The sequence below is a fragment of the Aquarana catesbeiana genome, linkage group LG02 (assembly GCF_042186555.1).
Source record: "Aquarana catesbeiana isolate 2022-GZ linkage group LG02, ASM4218655v1, whole genome shotgun sequence".
Lineage (NCBI taxonomy): Eukaryota > Metazoa > Chordata > Amphibia > Anura > Ranidae > Aquarana > Aquarana catesbeiana.
The window spans coordinates 6878278-6898651 of record NC_133325.1 but is presented as its reverse complement, the minus strand read 5'-3'; the positions used below and the strand labels follow the sequence as shown (position 1 = coordinate 6898651).

General features: G+C 42.6%; 1 protein-coding gene and 1 pseudogene across 1 annotated transcript in view; one reads left to right on the top strand and one right to left on the bottom strand.

The window, feature by feature from the left end:
- LOC141126579 (uncharacterized) overlaps positions 1 to 20374 on the top strand; it is a 927381-nt gene that overhangs the window by 486752 nt on the left and 420255 nt on the right. The gene's annotated exons all lie outside the window — the stretch shown is intronic.
- Positions 1 to 20374, bottom strand: part of LOC141126578 (uncharacterized) — a 1610887-nt pseudogene that overhangs the window by 1490785 nt on the left and 99728 nt on the right.

Genomic DNA, 20374 nt, shown 5'->3' with positions numbered 1-20374 from the left:
TCCACACCCCTTGACCTGTAAAGCACCCTTTCTGGTTTCCTTGGGCAAGATTGACCAGGAATACCAACTTAACAAGGGTCTAGTGCCTATATAGGACACATTACAAGCAATACCTCGTTCTTGAACCGAGGTTCGGGTACCATTCACTTTAGCTTTGTAATGCCATCCGAATGGATCCGATTATAACATCCTCAGTGGGACATTCTTTGAAGAAACTGAAGAGCTTCAACAGCCATGACCATCACCTTCAGGACACTGGCGAAATAACTGAGGTCCTTCCGGTATAGGAGGGGTTATATGGGAGGAACCGTCTTACTATTGGTTGCCAGTGTCCAATCGTCTAAAAGGTAAGCGTATAACCCACATAGTCATTATTATGGTGCTCTGTGTCCCGTGATGTACGATAAAGAAAATTAGCACTTTTGATTTCGAACGTTCGAGTCCCATAGATTTCAATGGGGTTCTAACGCTCGTGCAAATTTTCGGTCCATTCGCAGGTTCTGGTGCGAACCGAACGGGGGGGGGGTGTTCGGCTCATCCCTAGTTGGGGGTTAGTAGCTCATCCATGTGTTTTTCTTGTTCCTTAGTTGCAAATGTAAATGAGCTATTTTTGCAATCTTCTACAGCCTGTGTCCCCTCCCCCACACTGCCATTTTGAAAATGTATGTTATATCGCACATGCAGAAGATGGGGCGTGTGATGTCATGTGCAAAAAGAAATGTAAAAATGCGGGGGCACATGTGTGGTGCGAAGCTTGCCAGAAGCTAGGAGTCAGAGCTTTGAGGGAAGTGGAGACCTAAACTAACTCCCCAGGGCTTTATAGCACACAATTCTCTCCTTGACAGCCCCAGCACACCTGCGGGACCCGCGGTGCATGTCGACATCCAAAAAAACAAACAATAATCCTGTCAGGGGTCCCTAACAAACTACCTTCTCCAGGTACGGGAACAGACCGCGATGTCACAAGATGGCGCCCAGCCGACACAAGCTCCTCCAGACATCCCTGATCCAGCGGCCTCTCCTACAGCCTCTTCAGAACTGAGTGAGCACACCCCTCATCTCACTAAGACTGGAAGACAGTCTGTCCACTATGTATGACAGACAAGCACATAAATTCCAGGCAGAAGTACACAAATCCACCAACACTCTGACCCAGGAGATTGCAGCACTAGGGGGGGCGGATGGACATATTAGAAATCAAACATGATGAATTACATCTTGCTTACGTAGACCTCCGCAAAGATCATGTGGCCCTCTCAGACAGGGTTCTTCAATTGCAAAATCGCCTTGAAGATTTAGACAACCGTAACAGAAGAAACAACATCAGGGTCCGTGGAGTGCCAGAAACAGTTACTGACTTATCAGAGGCCTTTAAGAGGCTGTTTCACTCCCTGAACCCAGACCAGCCTGAGGCCTCATTCATATGCAACAGGATACATAGAGCCTTAAGACTCAAACCACCGCCTGAAAACCCCCCTAGGGATATCGTGATGTGCCTGAAAGACTTTCTAGTGAAGGAGGAAGTCCTGCATGCATCTCGTAACACCCCTTGTATCCAGCTAGATGGGATCACGGTTCAAATATACCCGGACATCTCCCCAGCTACCCTGGAGAAAAGGAGAATGATAAAAGGAGGTGACTTCAGTCCTGCAATCGGCCAAGATCCACAACAGATGGGGGGTTCTGTTCAAGCTTTCGATCCCCCACAATGTCATCATCTATACCGCCACTACGGTCACTTAAGGCAAGGAATTCCTTGTGAAATTGGGCCTCCTGGAACCTCAGAGTGCTCCAAGGCTCCCTTCAACTCCTCGCCCATCCCCAATCTGGGCTACCCCATCACCTCAACGGGACAAGAGGAACCGCCAACGCTCCAGAGATCAGGTCGCCTGATTCTGGCTGGTCAGAAGTGATCGACACGTGCCCTACACACGGAGAATGGTTGGAATTCCAGTACAGTTTGTTTATTTTGTTTCTATTATTTACTGTTTTTGACATTGAACTTAGCATTTTGATCTCTTACTCCCTAGCAAGTGTCTCTTCTCACCCACTTGAACAACCCCCCACCCACAGCCACTCATATATATATATATATATATATATATATATATATATATCTCCCACCTTTTATCTGAAGGGAGATACCCCAGGTTTAACCACTTACCTCTCCCCTCATCCCCCCTTTTTTATTCTCCTCTTCATGCAATGTATATGATTGGCTCAAACAGCCCAATGGCACGCCCCCCCTTCACAGATTTCCTGGCTTATATTTGAAGGTATCTCAGTTCGCCCATTATACATGCCATGCCTACTTTGGAAACCCAAGGAGGTCAGCTCTCTAAATATTATAGTGAGCCAAACTATTCATTTATGGACCCTGTACCACCAGAAATGTAATCTGAGATCATGCAGACCTCCTCTAGCTTAATTTCTGGGAGACACAAAATTCCCCCCAGCATATGAATCCACCAACAAAAACAGCCATCAGTACAACCAGGAAACACTTTTTTTTACTTTCGGAGTCAATGAAAGTTTTAATAAACTTATCACAAATACAGTAAATCACCAGGACCAGATGGCTTACACCCGAGAGTCCTCAGATAACTCAGTCAAATTATAGCCAGGCCATTTTTCCTGATTTTTGTGGACAACATACTGACAGGATTGGTACTAGCTGATTGGAGAAAAGCCAACGTGGTACCAATATTCAAAAAAAGGGCAGAGACAAATTCCTGGGAATTACAGGCCAGTCAGCCTAACATCAATAGTGGGTAAATTATTGGAGGGGATGATTAGGGACTATATCTAAAGTTTTACTGAGGAGAAGAACATCATTAGTGGTAACAAGCCTGGGTTTATGAGAGGAAGTTCCTGCCAGACCAATCTGCTAACATTCTACGAGGAAGTAAGCAACCATCTAGATAAGAGAAGGCCTATAGATGTGGTGTATCTGGACTTTGAAAAAGCATTTGATACAGTCCCCCATAAACGCTTAATTTACAAGCTGAGGTCTGCAGGCTTGGACCATAGGGTTTGTGCTTGGATAAAAAACTGGTTACAGGGGCGTGTCCAAAGGGTAGTGATAAATAACATGTACTCAGACTGGTCTGGAGTAGTGAGTGGGGTACCTCAAGATTCTGTCCTATTCAACATATTCACAAATGATATAGAGTATGGGATAACTAGTTCAGTCTCAGTTTTTGCGGATGACACAAAGATAAGCAGAGTAATAAACTTGCATCAGGACATAGAAATTTTGCAGAATGATCTGAGCATAACAAAAGAGTGGGAAGACAAATGGCAAATGAGGTTTAATGTGGAGAAATGTAAAAGGAATGCATTTGGGGTCAAAAAACAAAAGTGAAGAATATACACTAGGTGGAGAACAGATGGGGGAATCAAGGATGGAGAAGGATCTAGGGATGCTAATAGATAATAGATTGAGCAACAACATACAGTGCCAAGCTGCAGCTACCAAAGCAGGCAGCATATTAGCATGCATAAAAAAGGGATATACTCCAGAGACAAAACTATAATTCTGCCATCTAATACCACTCTGGTAAGGCCTCATCTGGAGTTTTTTTTCAGTTCTGGTCACCAGTCCTCAGAAGGGATGTGCTGGAGAGAGTCCAAAGAAGGGAAACAAAACTAATAAGGGGACTGGAGGACCTCAATTACGAGGAACGTCTGCAAACACTAAATTTATTCTCTCTGGAGAAAAGACGTTTGAGAGGGGACATGATGGCGATCTACAAATATCACAATGGGGATCCCAGCATAGGAAATTAACTATTCAGTTAGGAAGTGTAAAAGGACATGGGGGCACACAATGAAACTGGAGGAGAAGCGATTTAACCTTAAACTGCGTAGGAGGTTCTTCACTGTTAGGGCAATATGGATGTGGAACTCTCTCCCACAATTGGTGGTGGCTGCGGGGAGTATGGATATTTTTAAAAGGCTCTTAGATGTACATCTTAAAGGACACAACATACAGAGGGATGGGAAATCATTATAAACATTGATACACATACACCTACACAAGTTGAATTGGATGGACTATTGTCTTTTTTCAGCCTTGTTGACTTCTTCACTAGCTTGTGGGATAACATTGAGACTATGATACTAATGGGACACTCATAACTCCTCTAATATTACTCCTTCTTCCAGAGTTTCCTCTCTGCAGCTGAAGCTTGTGAATCCTCTGGTGATAGATTAGCCCTGCATTAACTGTAAAATATTTGTCACATTCTGAACATTAAAATGGCTTTTCTTCAGTGTGAACCCTCTGGTGAGTGTTAAGAACTGACTTCTGTCGAAAAGCTTTGCCACATTCAGAACACTGATGTGGTTTCTGCAGTGTGAATCCTCTGGTGTATGATAAGCTCTCTCTTGGTTGTAAAAGCTTTGTCGCATTCAGAACACTGATATGGCTTCTCTCCAGTGTGAATCATCTGGTGTGTGATAAGATTTGACTTTTGTGTAAACATTTTGCCACATTCAGAACACTGATATGGCTTCTCTCCAGTGTGAATTCTCTGGTGACTGATAAGAATTGACTTTTGTGTAAACATTTGGCCACATTCAGAACACTGATATGCCTTCTCTCCAGTGTGAATTCTCTGGTGACTGATAAGAACTGACTTTTGTGTAAACATTTGGCCACATTCAGAACACTGATATGGCTTCTCTCCAGTGTGAATTCTCTGGTGACTGATAAGAATTGACTTTTGTGTAAACATTTGGCCACATTCAGAACACTGATATGGCTTCTCTCCAGTGTGAATCATCTGGTGTCTGATAAGATTTGACTTCGATTTAAAAGCTTTGCCACATTCAGAACACTGGTATGGTTTCTCTCCAGTGTGGACCCTCTGGTGTATGTTAAGCTCTCCCTTGGTTGTAAAAGCTTTGCCACATTCAGAACACTGATATGGTTTCTCTCCAGTGTGGACCCTCTGGTGTATGGTAAGCTCTCCCTTGGTTGTAAAAGCTTTGTCACATTCAGAACACTGATATGGCTTCTCTCCAGCGTGAATCCTCTGGTGTATGATAAGATTTGACTTTGATGTAAAAACTTTATGACATTCAGAACACACTGACAGATTCTCTCCAGTGTGAATCCTCTGGTGTCCGATAAGAGATGCCTTCTGTTGAAAAGCTTTGTCACATTCTGAACACTGATATGGCTTCTCTCCAGTGTGAACCTTCTGGTGTGTAATACATTTTGCCTCCATTGTAAAAAACCTGTCACAATCCAAACAAAAAATATTTTCTGAAATAACTCCTCTTATGTATATATGGGTTGGACTTTACTGTTAAGATGTTGTCACTTCCAGAACACTAAAATGACTTTTCTCCTGTTGTCCTCTGAGGCTGGATCAATGTTGAAGAGGATCCAAAACATTTATAACAATTAAAAACATTGATATATGGCTCATTTGCCACGTGACTTCCTTTTATTGATGAAGACCAACGTGACCAACCTTGGTTCACCTGTACAGAAAAAAAAAATTGTCAGAATTCTATAAAAAGAGTTCAATAAAGTTGCTTCCTTTTTTAACATTTATTATTACCTGCTTCCCGCCCGGCCTATTGTAATATGACGGCCAAACAGGAGCCATATTGTTCTGGGAGGATGTCATGATTTTGTTCCCAGAACATATCTTGCATGGCCAAACTCTGGTGCAGTCTGGCACCCGCTGATGAATGATCAGTGCACCGGCCCACTGCCAGTACCATATGATTGCTGTGGCCAATCACAGCAGATAACATGACAATTGTAAAAAATGAATGGCTTTGATTCATGCCATTCATTGCGTACAACTGTGTTACTCGCGGTGATTGGTCACAATGATCACATGGTACAGACAGGGCCAATCGTGGCCCATATGTACCATATGAGCTAATCGCAACAATACATACTGAATTAATCTATTTAGTACAGTAAAAATGCTTGCTTATAGCAATGAAATTCACTGCTATAAACATTCATAGTGTGTAAAAAAATATATATATATCCTGATTACCTGCCCAGAGTATTACAAGGTAATATGGTAACACTGTATTGCTCTCACAGTCACAGTATGTAAAAAAAATAAATATATATATAAATAAATAAAATCACCCCCACACCAGTTATATGATTATATGATAACGCTGCACTGCAGTGGTGACAGCATGTAAAAAACAAAAAAAAAATAATGATTTCTTAAATTTCCTAAATATTGTGACAAGAACTACAACTTCATAAAACACGCCCTGCCTCTTTCTAAACACCTTGGTCTGTCCACTTTTCTCTAAAAGGGGTCATTTGGGGGGAACTTTATACTGTTCTGACATTTCAGGGCCTTAAGAAATGAGATTGGCCGTCAGAACATTAGGATTGATCGATTTTTAGGTATATCCCATAGTTTGTGGACTCTATGACTTTCCTACAGACTAAATAATATTCACTGATTTGGGTTATTTTCACCAAAGAAATCTAGCAGAATACATTTTGGCCTAAATATATGAAGAAAGATTATTTATTTGCAATATTTGTAGCATTCTATTGAAGTTTAGTCACCAACCCTCAAAAAGAATGTCCTGGAACTTGAGAGAGAGTCCAGAGAATGACGACCAAGCAAATAAAGGGGCTGGAGGATCTCAGTTACGAGGAAAGACTACAAATATTAAACTTATTCTCCCTGGAGAAGAGACACTTGAGAGGAGATATGATAGCAATATACAAATACCTCAATGGTGAGCTCTGTATAGGGTGGAAACCTTTCAGTTTCAGAGAGTATAAGAGGACACGGGGCCACTCAATGAGATTGGAGGAGAAGTGGTTTAACCTTAAACTGCATAGGGGTTTTTGCACTGTCAAAGCAGTAAGGACATGGAACTCACAAAAAAAAAACTCCCAAAAATTGATGCGAAAAAATTACCATCATCCCTAAAATATGTAGAAAAAAAAATGAACCTCGATAGTGGGATTTTAAAGGCAATTGAAAAAAACTTAGAAAGAAATCTTTAAGAAAGAATAAATAAAACATTAAATTTATTTGTACAAAGTTAAAAATAGATAATAATATACGGTATACAGCAAGGTATACAGCAAGGTAATCACAATCGCAATTGAGGCAAAAACAGTCCAACGCGTTTCAAAAATGTATTCACTACAATAATGGGATTCACCATAACAGAAAGCAAGTATTATGCTTACCATAGGTGTAGAAAACTCCAGGGCTCCTCAAGGATAGGAAAAAAAAAAATCACTGCAGCGAGGGTGAGGTTAGTCATCCACCTTGCCTGTCACAACCTCAAACAATCAATGTGTTGTTATGAAAGGAGATGGCGCCTCAAGGGTTCCCGGCGTTCTCCTTATATACTCCAGCCAATTAAGTAGCCTCATAGCAAGTGAGTGACGCCACACAACGTGTGAATTGCGACATCACTCCCCTAATGCTGCTGTAATAATAAACAAAAAACAGCTGATGACTCCCTGGAAAGCCCGACTGTGTGGAGCGAGCCCGCCCCCTTGGTCAACAGCCAATCCAAAAAATAGACGGACAGCGTCATCAGTTGCCGGGACAGTTTTTTTCGTCTTACATACTAGAAGTGGATAGATGCAGGGACCTCACTGCGTGCAGTGAAAGCCACCGCATCGCCACCCACACTGCCCGGCACACAATGAGGACCGGATCGGTCATATGAAGACGGGGGCAGCAAATAGAGAACCCCCATCCCAAAAATCAGATCCCGATCCACAAAATTTAAGTCAACTATATTGGAGTAGCTGGAGTAAAGGAGGGAGAGACAAGGTCTCTCTTCATAAGGAGAGATTCATCCGCCCCTGACACGCATAGTATCCTCCCATCCTCCCATAAAAAATGGGAATCCGAAACCCTAACGGAAACAGAACCCCAGTTCAGGAGGAAAGAAAGGCTGCCAAGATTAATGGGAGCCTATGTGTGTGCCAGGTGCACATAAATGGCCGCAGACTAGGTAAAAGGATGTCGAATTAAATTTTGACAGTATGTCTTGCAGGTGAATGTTTCCGGATTTCATTCGACATCCTCTTACCTAGTCTGCGGCCATTTACGTGCACCTGGCACACACATAGGCTCCCATTGATCTTGGGAGCCTTTCTTTCCTCCCGAACTGGGGTTCTGTTTCCGTTAGGGTTTCGGATTCCCATTTTTTATGGGAGGATACTATGCGTGTCGGGGGCATATGAATCTCTCCTTATGAAGAGAGACCTTGTCTCTCCCTCCTTTACTCCAGCTACTCCAATATAGTTGACTTAAATTTTGTGGATCGGGATCTGATTTTTGGGATGGGGGGGTTCTCTTTTTGCTGCCCCCCATCTTTATATGACCGATCCGGTCCTCATTATGTGTTGGGCAGTGTGGGTGGCGATGCAGCGGCTTTCCCTGCGTGCAGTGAGGTCCCTGCATCTATCCACTTCTAGTATGTAAGACGAAAAAAACTGTCCCGGCAACTGATGACGCTGTCCGTCTATTTTTTGGATTGGCTGTTGACCAAGGGGGCGGGCTCGCTCCACACAGTCGGGCTTTCCCGGGAGTTATCAGCTATTTTTTGTTTATTATTACAGCGGCATTAGGGGAGTGACGTCGCAATTCACACGTTGTGCGGTGTCACTCACTTGCTATGAGACTACTTAATTGTCTGGAGTATATAAGGAGAACGCCGGGAACCCTCGAGGCGCCATCTCCTTTCATAACAACACATTGATTGTTTGAGGTTGTGACAGGCAAGGTGGATGACTAACCTCACCCTCGCTGCGGTGATTTTTTTTTTTTCCTATCCTTGAGGAGCCCTGGAGTTTTCTACACCTATGGTAAGCATAATACTTGCTTTCTGTTATGGTGAATCCCATTATTGTAGTGAATGGGACATTTTGTATGTTTTGACATTTAGCTGTCTTTTTTCATGTGGTTCCTTCCCCTATTGCTGGAGCTTTAGATTTAGATTGATTCAACTTCTTATTGAAGCCATTTCTTTTGGTCAGCTTTTGCAGATGGTGATCTCTTAGTCTCTCAGGTTGACCTAATAGCATCATTTTGGAAGTATCATTTTGTAACATCTGAATATCATGTTTGGAACATCCGTGCATAGTAAGTGATGAGCAATCATTATCTTTTTTTTTTTTTACAGCTTTATTTTCAGTGTAGAAATTCCTTTCCCCTTTTTTCCCCTTGTCCTGTTTACGATTTTGGGCTCCTCTTAATTTTAAATTAATTTTCCTTTTTGGCACCTCAATTAGATTGCAATATCTGGGGGCTCCTTTGCATTTCGAAAAGGCCTAATACAGACCATTTGGATGTCGGATGCTATGCGGTAACTTTATGTGGCACGTAAGTTTTGACGTACCCCCCGGGGGTTAGTCAAGTCTGTCAGCACTGCAGGTCATATAAATTTCTTGTTTACTGATATTGTATTTTGTTAATTTTAGAAATGGCAAATTGTCCCTGATGAAGAAGATAATTTACATTTTCAAAACGCGTTGGACTGTTTTTGCCTCAATTGTCAATCCTTGATCATGTTACCTATGCGATTACCTTGCTGTATACCGTATATTATCTATTTTTAACTTTGTACAAATAAATTTAATGTTTTATTTATTCTTTCTTAAAGATTTCTAAGTTTTTTCAATTGCCTTTAAAATCCCACTATTGAGGTTCATTTTTTTCTAGGACATGGAACTCACTTCCGCAATCGGTGGTGTCAGCAGGAAGTATTGATAGCTTAAAAAAACTCTTAGATGAGCATCTTAGTGAGCACATTATACAGGGATATGGGATATTATTTTTGGCATGAGCATACACACAGGTTGAACTGGATGGACTTGTGTCTTTAATCAACCTTAGCAACTATGTATATATAACAGAAACAAAGAAGATGAAGGTGTTAAAGATAATGCCGCGTACACACAGTCAGACTTTGACCGGACTTGTCCGACGGACGCCGACGAACCAAATCCGGCGGACAATCCGATCGTGTGTGGGCTTCACCGGACCTTCAGCGGACTTTTCAAGTCGCAAATCTGACGGACTTTAGATTTGGAACATGCTTCAAATCTTTACGTCTTAACTCTGCCGGACCCAGAAATCCGCTGGTCTGTATGCTAGTCTGATGGACAAAAACCGACGCTAGGGCAGCTATTGACTACTGGCTATCAACTTCCTTATTTTAGTCCGGTGTACCTCATTACGTACAAATCCATCAGACTTTGGAGTGATCGCGTGTAGGCAAGTCTGGTCATTATAAAGTCCGTTGAAAGTCCGTTGAAAGTCCGTCGGACTGGCTGTCGGACTGGCTGTCGGACTTTTGTAGCTGAAAAATCCGACCGTGTGTATGCGGCATAAGGGTTTTCAGGGATCACCTAAAGACAGGGTGGAAGATAGTCAGACAGATTGAGGTAGAACTTTCCAGAGGATGGGAGAGGCTCTGAAGAAGTCCTGGAGGTGAGTATAGGAGATGGTGACATCTAGAGAGTAGGAGGTCTTGTGAGGAGTGAAGAGAATGGTTTGGTTGGTATTTTGGGACAAGGTTAGTGATGTCGCTGGGGGCAGAGTTGTGGAAGGCTTTGTAATATGTTAGTATTTTGAATTTTTAATAGACAAGGGATTGTCAAACAAAGTTGAGTTAAGTTCCCCTGGCATATTGCACCTCCAACAGATCAGAGAGGTTGTGGGGAAAAATTTGTGTAAAAGAGTGAGGACTGTATACCATCTGGTCAGAATGTTATATCCGGACTCCTGGACACAGCTGGAAAAGGAGGATTTGTGAGCAAAGAATAGGATATGATCTCTTTCTGTCTGGGTGAATGTGTGACCCAAATCTCTTCCCATTTCAGAAGGATTGGAGTTGTGAAATGTTTGTTTTGATTGGTAAGGAAGTGATTATATGGAATTTGTGTGACCTGTTTGCTGACTTCATCTTAAGTCAAGTCAAGTCAACTCAAGCTTTATTGTCGTTCCACTACACTTGAGGACATACTGTAGAACAAAATGTTGTATATCACAGGGCTACAGTGCTACATACAAATGAAACATAATTATAAATATATAAAAAATATAAACCTATACACAGATGTGTACTCCCAGGAATTTAGTACTGCTTACTCTCTCCACAGTTAAACGGTCCATGGTCAGTGGGTGGTGATCAACAGAATTTCTCCTGAAATCCATCACAATCTCCTTTGTTTTGCTTACATTAAGGGGCGGGTTGTTTGTACCATAACATTTAACCAGTTGTGCCACTTCCACAGTTGCACAGACCTACCACAGTTGTGTCATCCGCAAACTTGATGATATGGTTGGAGATGAACTTGGCAGTACAGTGGTGGGTCAGCAGTGTGAAGAGCAGTGGGCTGAGCACACATCCCTGTGGGACACCCGTGCTCAGTGTGGTAGTGCTCGAGGTACTGCAGTCAACACCGACTGACTGAGGTCTTCTGCTTAAAAAGTCCAGGATCTGATTACAGAGGGGCAGGTTGAGGCCCAGCAAATTCAATTTAGTGATAAGTTGCTGGGGAATTATTGTATTAAATGCTGAGCTAAAGACAAAGAACAGCATTCTAACATAAGAGTCTTTCTGTTCTAAGTGAGTAAGGGCCAAGTGGAGGGTAGAGGATACTGCATCGTCCGTGGAATGGTTTGGACAGTATGCAAACTGATATGGGTCCAGCGTGTTTGGAAGACTGAACTTAATGTGATGCATGACTAACCTCTCAAAGCACTTCATTATTGGAGTTAGTGCTATGGGACAATAGTCATTCAAAAAGGACACAGGTGTCTTCTTTGGCACTGGAATTATGGTGGTGGATTTAAAGTGACACTAAAGGTTCGAATATTTTTTTTTTTTTTTTAAATAACAAACATGTCATACTTACCTCCACTATGCAGTTCGTTTTGCACAGTGTGGCCCCAATCCTCATCTTCTGGGGTCCCTCGGCGGCTGTCTCGGCTCCTTCTTGCTTCTGATAACCCTCTCTGGGAAGAGCTCTCCCAGGGGTTACCTTGCGGGCACGCTCCAGAGTCCTGTATTCGGCATCCATAGCCGCCGATTACAGGACTCAGCCCTGCTCCCCGGCCCTTGTGTCATTGGAGTTGATTGACAGCAGCACGAGCCAATGGCTGTGCTTCTATAAATCTATCCAATGAAGAGCCAAAAAGACCGAGCAAAGGAAGAGCGCGTTGGCGACGCTGGACTTTCTAGGGCTCAGGTAAGTAAAACGGGGGGGGGCCAGTGATCGTAAGATGTTTTTTCACCCTAATGCATAGGATGCATTAAGGTGAAAAAACATGAACCTTTACAACCCCTTTAAGACATGTAGGGACAACCGCCTGGCTCAGAGAAATGTTAAAGATATCTGTAAGGACATCTGTCAGCTGTACAGCACAGTCTCTCAGTACACGTCCAGGTATGTCATCAGGGCCAGCAGCCTTCTGTCAGTTGATCCTGAACAGGGTCTTCCTTACGTTGGCTGAAGAAAAGTGTAGAGCCCGGTCGTTTCGAGATATGGGTAGTTTTTGTGAAGGTGTTTGGTTCTGCATCTCAAACCATGCAAAAAAGTGGTTGAGCGCATCCGGGAGAGAAGTATCATTATCACTGGCCTGTGGCAGGGGCTTGTAGTTAGAGATGGTCTGGATGGCTTGCCACAGGGCCTGTGTATCTTTGCTGTTGCTAAAATGTTTATTGATTTTTTTTTAAATATAGTTGTTTTCCTTCTTGATGCCATGAGACAGATTGGTTCTTGCTGTTTTGAGAGCTGCTTCATCTCCTAATCTGAATACCTCATCTCTGGTCTTTAGCAGCCCACTAACCTCTGCTGTCATCCATGGCTTCTGGTTGGCACATGTGGTGACAACCTTGGTGACTGTGGCCTCCATGCACTTTTTGATGTAAGCAGTCACTGTTTCAGTGTACTCTTGTAAGTCTGTAGGATTGTTGTAATTGGCTGCCTCTTTAAACATGTTCCAGTCTGTGTGCTGAAAGCAGTCCTGCAGTACTGGGGTAGCATTGTCAGGCCATACTATGATTTGTTTTTTAACTGGTTTCGCAAGTGTAAGCAATGGTTTGTATGTTTTAATTAGCATAACAGAGCTGTGATCTGAATACCCAAGATGGGGGCAGGGTTCAGCCTTGTATGCATTTTACTCTGTTGTATAAAGTCCAGTATGTTATTTCCCCTTGTTGCAAGATTCATATGTTGGTAAAACTGTCTTTAAATTGGTGTGGTTGAAGTCACCTGCAATAATGGAAAAGTCACCAGGGGTGTTTGTTTGATGTTCGCTGATAGAGCTGTAAAGTTGACGAAGCGCGTCCTTAGCGTTTGCACACGGGGGAATGTAACAACAAGAATGGCTGTGAACTCCCTCGGCAGATAAGACACTTCACAAACAAACTCTACCAGCGATTCAGGAATTCAGGTCCATTGCAGGAATACATTGTCACCTGACCTGGCTGTAACACTCATTAAAAATGTCTCATCGATAATCACATAATCCACTTGCCAAATGCAATACCTATATACACCTTGCAGTTTTGAAGTGGTTTATGGGGGTTATGGATGAAGCCGGCAATTCTATTTCTCATAAAAGAGATCCAAGCAGCTGATTGGCCACTGGATTGGTGTTTCTTGGTTTTACTGTGCTTACCGGAAGGGCCTGGAATATGATCTGACAGTTTGTGTGGCTGGTCACGGAGATGAGGAGAAACCAGATCATCTCTGATCACCTCTATGATCTAGGAGGACCGGAGAGATGTCATGACATCATTTCCAGTCTAGGATGGAGGTAACCTTTTTTTTTTTTCCAGAGCAAAAGATCACATTTTTTTTATCTTTTGCTTTCAAAGGTAGACCCCAGTTCACCCCATAAAGAGGACCTGTTGCCCTTTATTTCTATTAAAAGGGATGATTACTTTCCTTATAATAGGAATAAAAGTAATAAAAAAATAAAATAAAGGAACAGGGTAAAAAAAAAAAAAAAGTAAATAAATTAAAATAAATACAATTTAAAAAAAAAGTTTGCATGCAGAAGTGAACACATTCTTAAGTCACGTACGTAGATGTAAATGCTGTCTGCACCACATGTGAGGTATCGCCGTAAATGTTGGAATGTAGACATGTGCGGTTCGGCTCGTAATAAATAGATTTTCATACGAATTTGTTAGTATTCGTACATTCGGATCAATTTGAACATCCGAATAGCTGAAAGCTATATTCGTATGTTCGAATTTTCATTTGTGTATTCGTAATTTCATTTCTTCATCTGTTCGTAATTTCATTTCTTCGTGTTCTTGAATCGTCCTTTTGAATGGACAGTGTATTAGTGAATGATGTATCTTACTTAATATTAGGGATGAGCTTCGAGTTCGAGTCAAACTCATGTTCGACTCGAACATCGGCTGTTCGCCAGTTCGCGGCAAATTTGAAAGCCGCAGAACACCCTTTAAAGTCTATGGGAGAAATTAAAAGTGCCAATTCTAAAGTCTTATATATGCAAGTTATTGTCATAAAAAGTGTTTGGGGACCCGGGTCCTACCCCAGGGGACATGGATCAATGCAAAAAAAGTTTTAAAAACTGACGTTTTTTCGGGAGCAGTGATTTTAATAATGCTTAAAGTGAAACAATAAAAGTGTGTAATATTCCTTTAAATTTTGTCCCTGGGGGGTGTCTATAGTATGCCTGTAAAGGGGCGCATGTTTCCCGGGATTAGAACAGTCTGACAGCAAAATGACTTTCCAAAGGAAAAAAAAAAAAAGTCATTTAAAACTACTCGCGGCTATTAATGAATTGCCGGTCCGACAATACACATAAAAGTTTATTGATGAAAATGGCATGGGAATTCCCCACAGGGGAACCCCGAACCAAAAAAAAAAAAAAAGACGTGGGGGTCCTCCTAAATTCCATACCAGGCCCTTCAGGTCTGGTATGGATTTTAAGGGGAACCCCACGACAAAAAAAAAAAAAAAAAAAAAAAAAAATGGTGTGGGGGTCTCCCCAAAAATCCATACCAGATACTTATCCGAGCACGCAACCTGGCAGGCTGCAGGAAAAGATGGGGGGGGACGAGAGAGAGCCCCCCCTCCTGAACCGTACCAGGCCACATGCCCTCAACATTGGGAGGGTGCTTTGGGGTAGCCCCCCAAAATACCTTGTCCCCATGTTGATGGGGACAAGGGCCTCATCCCCACAACCCTTGCCCGGTGGTTGTGGGGGTCTGCGGGCGGGGGGGGCTTATCGGAATCTGGAATCCCCCTTTAACAAGGGGACCCCTAGACCCCGGCCCTCCCCCTGTGTGAAATGGTAAGGGGGTACAAAAGTGCCCCTACCATTTCACAAAAAAAAGTGTCAAAAATGACAAGAGACAGTTTTTGACAATTCCTTTATTTAAATGCTTCTTCTTTCCTCTATCGTCTATCTTCCTTCAGTTTCTTCCTCCATCTTCTTCTGGTTCTTCCTCCAGTGTTCTCATCTGGCATCGTCCTCCGCGGCATCTTCTTCCCTTCTTCTCGGCCGCTCCGCATCCACCATGATGGGAGGCTCCCGCTGTGTGACGCTTCTCCTCTTCTGACGGTTCTTAAATAACAGAGGGCAGGGCCACCCGGTAACACCGCCCCCCTCTGACATACAGGAACTTAAAGGGGACTTCCCTGTGGCATTCCCCATGACATCAGAGGGATGTGGATAGGGAAGTCACCGTGTGTCAGAGGGGCCACCCGGTGACCCCGCCCTCCGTTATTTAAGAACCGTCAGAAGAGGAAAAGTGTCACACAGCGGGAGCCTCCCATCATTGTGGATGTGGAGTGGCCAAGAAGAAGATGTCGGGGCCGAGAAGAAAGAAGAAAGAAGAAAGAAGAAAGAAACCGAAGGAAGATAGAAGGAAGATAGAAGAAAGAAGAAGCATTTAAATAAATAGTCAAAAACTGTCTCGTCGTTTTTAACATTTTTGACACTTTTATTGTGAAATGGTAGGGGTACTTTTGTACCCCCTTACCATTTCACACAGGGGGGAGGGCCGGGATCTGGGGGTCCCCTTGTTAAAGGGGGCTTCCAGATTCCGATAAGCCCCCCGCCCGCAGACCCCCACAGCCACCAGACAAGGGTTGTGGGGATGAGGTCCTAGTCCCCATCAACATGAGGCAAGGTGTTTTGGGGGGCTATCCCAAAGCACCCTCCCAATTTTGAGGGCATGTGGCCTAGTACGGTTCAGGAGGGAGGGCGCCCTCTCATCCCCCCTCTTTTCCTGCAGCCTGCCAGGTTGCGTGCTCGGATAAAGGTCTGGTATGGATTTTTGGGGGGACCCCACGCCATTTTTTTTTTTATTTTGGTTCGGGGTTCCCCTGTGGGGAATTCCCATGTCGATTTTATCAATGAACTTTTATGTGTATTGTCGGACCGGCAATTCATTAATAGCCGCGAGTAGTTTTAAATGACTTTTTTTCCTTTGAAATGTCATTTTGCTGTCAGACTGTTCTAAACATGGGAAACATGCGCCCCTTTACAGGCATACTATAGACACCCCCCAGGTACAAAATGTAAAGGAATATTACACTTTTATTGTTTCACTTTAAGCATTATTAAAATCACTGCTCCCGAAAAAATGTCTGTTTTTAAAACTTTTTTTTTGCATTGATACATGTCCCCTGGGGCAGGACCCGGGTCCCCAAACACTTTTTATGACAATAACTTGCATATAAGCCTTTAAAATTAGCACTTTTGATTATTCATGTTCGTGTCCCATAGACTTTAACGGTGTTCGCGTGTTCGAAGGAATTTTTTTGCCTGTTCGCATGTTCTGGTGCGAACTGAACAGGGGAGTGTTCGGCTCATCCCTACTTAATATCTTTAGCCAATCAGCTTATCCCTTTTGTGCCTAATGCCCCGTACACACATTCCCATTATCGTACAGATTATCGGACAGATCATTCGATAATCTGATCGTTAGTACGCAGCTTTCATCAGCCAATCACGACAGTCCGTCCAACCAAATCCGAAGGGACAAACAAGAAAACTTTTGTCGGACGACAGCCCATCGTACGACAATTGTGTAATCAGTACAGTATGCGTCCGCTAAAAGTCATTCGACAAACACCACGCATGATCGGAAACACGAAAATAAACCAGAAGGACACAGGGGTCACATGTATTTAACATCATTTAAAATACGTAGCTACACACAGTGGAAGATTTTTCCAGAATCATACGACACCCATTTTGCACTATTGTATTCAATATTAGTTTTATGCAACAAAATGGAACGATCTGTCGTACGATAATCGGATCGTATGTACGGGGCATAAGTCACACGGCATTTCCTGAATCTTTTTAGATTCAGTTGAGGAGGAGACTGATAATGGAATTATGAATATTTCATGTCAACGAAAATATAACTGTTACGAACATACAAACGAGACCGAATATGAAACCTTGCGTGTTACGAAATTACGAATTGTTACGAATCAACGGAAATGTAAAGAAATACATTTTTTTTTGTTGTGCACATGTCTATTAGAGGGAGAGCAATAATTCTAGTGCTAGACCTCCAATGTAAGTCTAAACAAGTAACCTCCTGTAAAAAACTTTAAAGCGTCACCTATGGAGATTTGTAAGTACCGTAGTTTGTCGCCATTCCACGAGTGTACACAATTTTAAAGTGTGACATGTTAGGAATCTATTTACTCGGCATAACATCATCTTTTATATTTTACCAAAAAAAAAATTGGGTTATATATTTTTTTTGCGTTAAAATGAATTAAAGTTCACTTTTTCTCTAAAAATGACTATTGAAAAACCACTGTGCACATACCATGTGACATAAAAAATTGCAACAACCACCATTTAGGGTCTCTGCTATATATATATATATATATATATATATATATATATATATAATTATAATGCTTGGGGGTTATAAGTAATTTTCTAGTAAAAATATACAGATTTTTACTTTACAGAAAAGGCCTGGTCAGCAAGTGGTTATACTGATTAGTGGATGTCTGACTGCGGTGGTGGTGGTGGTGGTGGTGGGGGGGGAAACACCTGGATGTGGAATCTGCACTGGACCATACCAGGCCACGTTTTCTCCACATGAGAAGGGTACCTGGACAGAGGAACCCTAGCAAAGCACCATGTTCTCATGTTGATAGGGACAAGACCTCTTCCCCCAACTCTGGCCCAGTGGTTGTGAGGTTCTGCAGGAGGGGGTTTGTCTGAATTTGGAAGCCCTCTTTAACCACTTGCCGACCAGCCGCCGCAGTTGTACTGCGGCAGAATGGCACGGCTGGGCAAAACAACATTATGTAATGTTGCTTTGCCCTGTGGCCACTAGGGGCGTGTGCCCCCTACTCGCCCACGGAGCCGATGCGAGTGTGCCCAACTGTCGCTCGGGGCACACTGAGAACTGGGATCTGTGTGTGTAAACACACAGTTTCCGGTTCTCTGAGGTGAGAAGTGACAGATCGTCTGTTCATACAGAGTATGAACGGCGATCTATCTCATCCTCTACACAGTCCCCTCCCCCCTTCAATTAGAACACACACTAGGGAACACAATTAACCCCTTGATCGCCCCCTAGTGTTAACCCCTTCCCTGCCAGTGACATTTTTACAGTAATCAATGCATTTTTATAACACTGATCGCTGTAAAAATGCCAATGGTCCCAAAAATGTGTCAAAATTGTTCCATGTGTCTGCCATAATGTCGCTGTCCTGATGAAAATCGCAGATCGCTGCCATTACTAGTAAAAAAAATAAAATAAATAATAATAATGCCATAAAACTATCCCCTATTTTGTAGACGCTATAACTTTTGCGAAAACCAATCAATATACACTTGTTGCAATTTTTTCTTACCAAAAATATGTAGAAGAATACATACCAGCCTAAACTGAAGAAAAAAAATAGTTTTTTTTATATATTTTTGGGGGATATTTATTATAGCAAAAAGTAATAAAAAATATTGTGTTTTTTTTCAAAATTGTCGCTATTTTTTGTGCCGAATCGCAAAAAAGTGCTCTGGTCAGGAAGAGGGTAAAATCTTCCGGGGCTGAAATGGTTAAAAAAGGGGCCTCCAGATATCCCGCCCCCCTACTTGAATGAGTAAGAAGTACATAGTATGCCTGGTTACTTATTTACAACAAAAACACAGAACATCACAATGACAAAGTCCAAACAACAGCAAAAGAAAAACCTAAAAAATCCACAATTAATCATGACATCCAGCAATGTAGATCCCTCCAATGTGCCAAAGAAAAACACACTGACTGGCGGGATTATCTTCTCCCAATGACATCATCGGTTGCTAGGATGCAGGTGGTCAGTTCGCACAGCATCATTGGTTGCTAGGACAGTGGTGGCTCCAGCATCCATAGCCACCAAACTGGAAGCTGTCATTTATCCGCAGTAGAGATATCACGACTAAATGAATGAGTTCTGACTGCAGCAGAGGTTTCATGGGTGGGAGATCAGAATGGACAAACTGGTCAATACATCAACCTTCTAAAACTTAGAGAATGTAAAAGGAAGAGCGGACCTCCCAGATCTGAGACACAGAAACCTGATGATGAAAAGTCCAAGAAGTGATCACTACTCTAGTGGTGTGGGCTGTAATGGGAGGAGGAGGAACTTTATCACACAACTCATAGACCTGCAAAACAATCTACTGAATCCACTAAGAACCAATCAAATCACTTAGTAATAGCGGATCTGGAATATGGAGAACCTTTTTTTAGCCTCTGGAATATTAAGCAGGGAATCCATCTGCTTACAAAAAAAAAACAATTTTCCGAGAGGTGAACCCCGACCGTTCCCACCACATCCAGACAATGGAGAGCGATCTACTTGGGGTGAACTAGTGCCAAACATGGGGGGGGGGTATTGCAATCCATCCATTAAGGTGAAAAGCAGAGACCAGTTTGGGTAAAAAAAGGAGATACTTGGTCTGAAAACATCCTTGTGACCTTTTAGTCAAAGTGATGGCCACAAGTAAGGTCACCTTATGGGATAACAATATAACAAAATGTTCTAAATAGGTTCAAAATGCAGGTCTTTGTAACACCAACAATACTATCTTTACCTACCACAATTGGAGTGGGGCTGAAGAGGACAAGGAACATGTGAGGTACATTGAATGAAAGTTCAAATTAGTGAATTAGTAGCTGGAGAATGTTGAAGAAGGACAGACAGGGCAGACATGTGACCCCTGATAGTGCTAAGGGTTAAATATTTCTCTACCCCCAACAAACGAAAATAAATAATACGGCCTACTGAAAAGGCTTATCGGAAAACTCCCAAAGTCTCAAACCAACAAAATGAAACCTTCTGCATGCGGTGATAAATCTTGCAGGAAATAGATTTAGG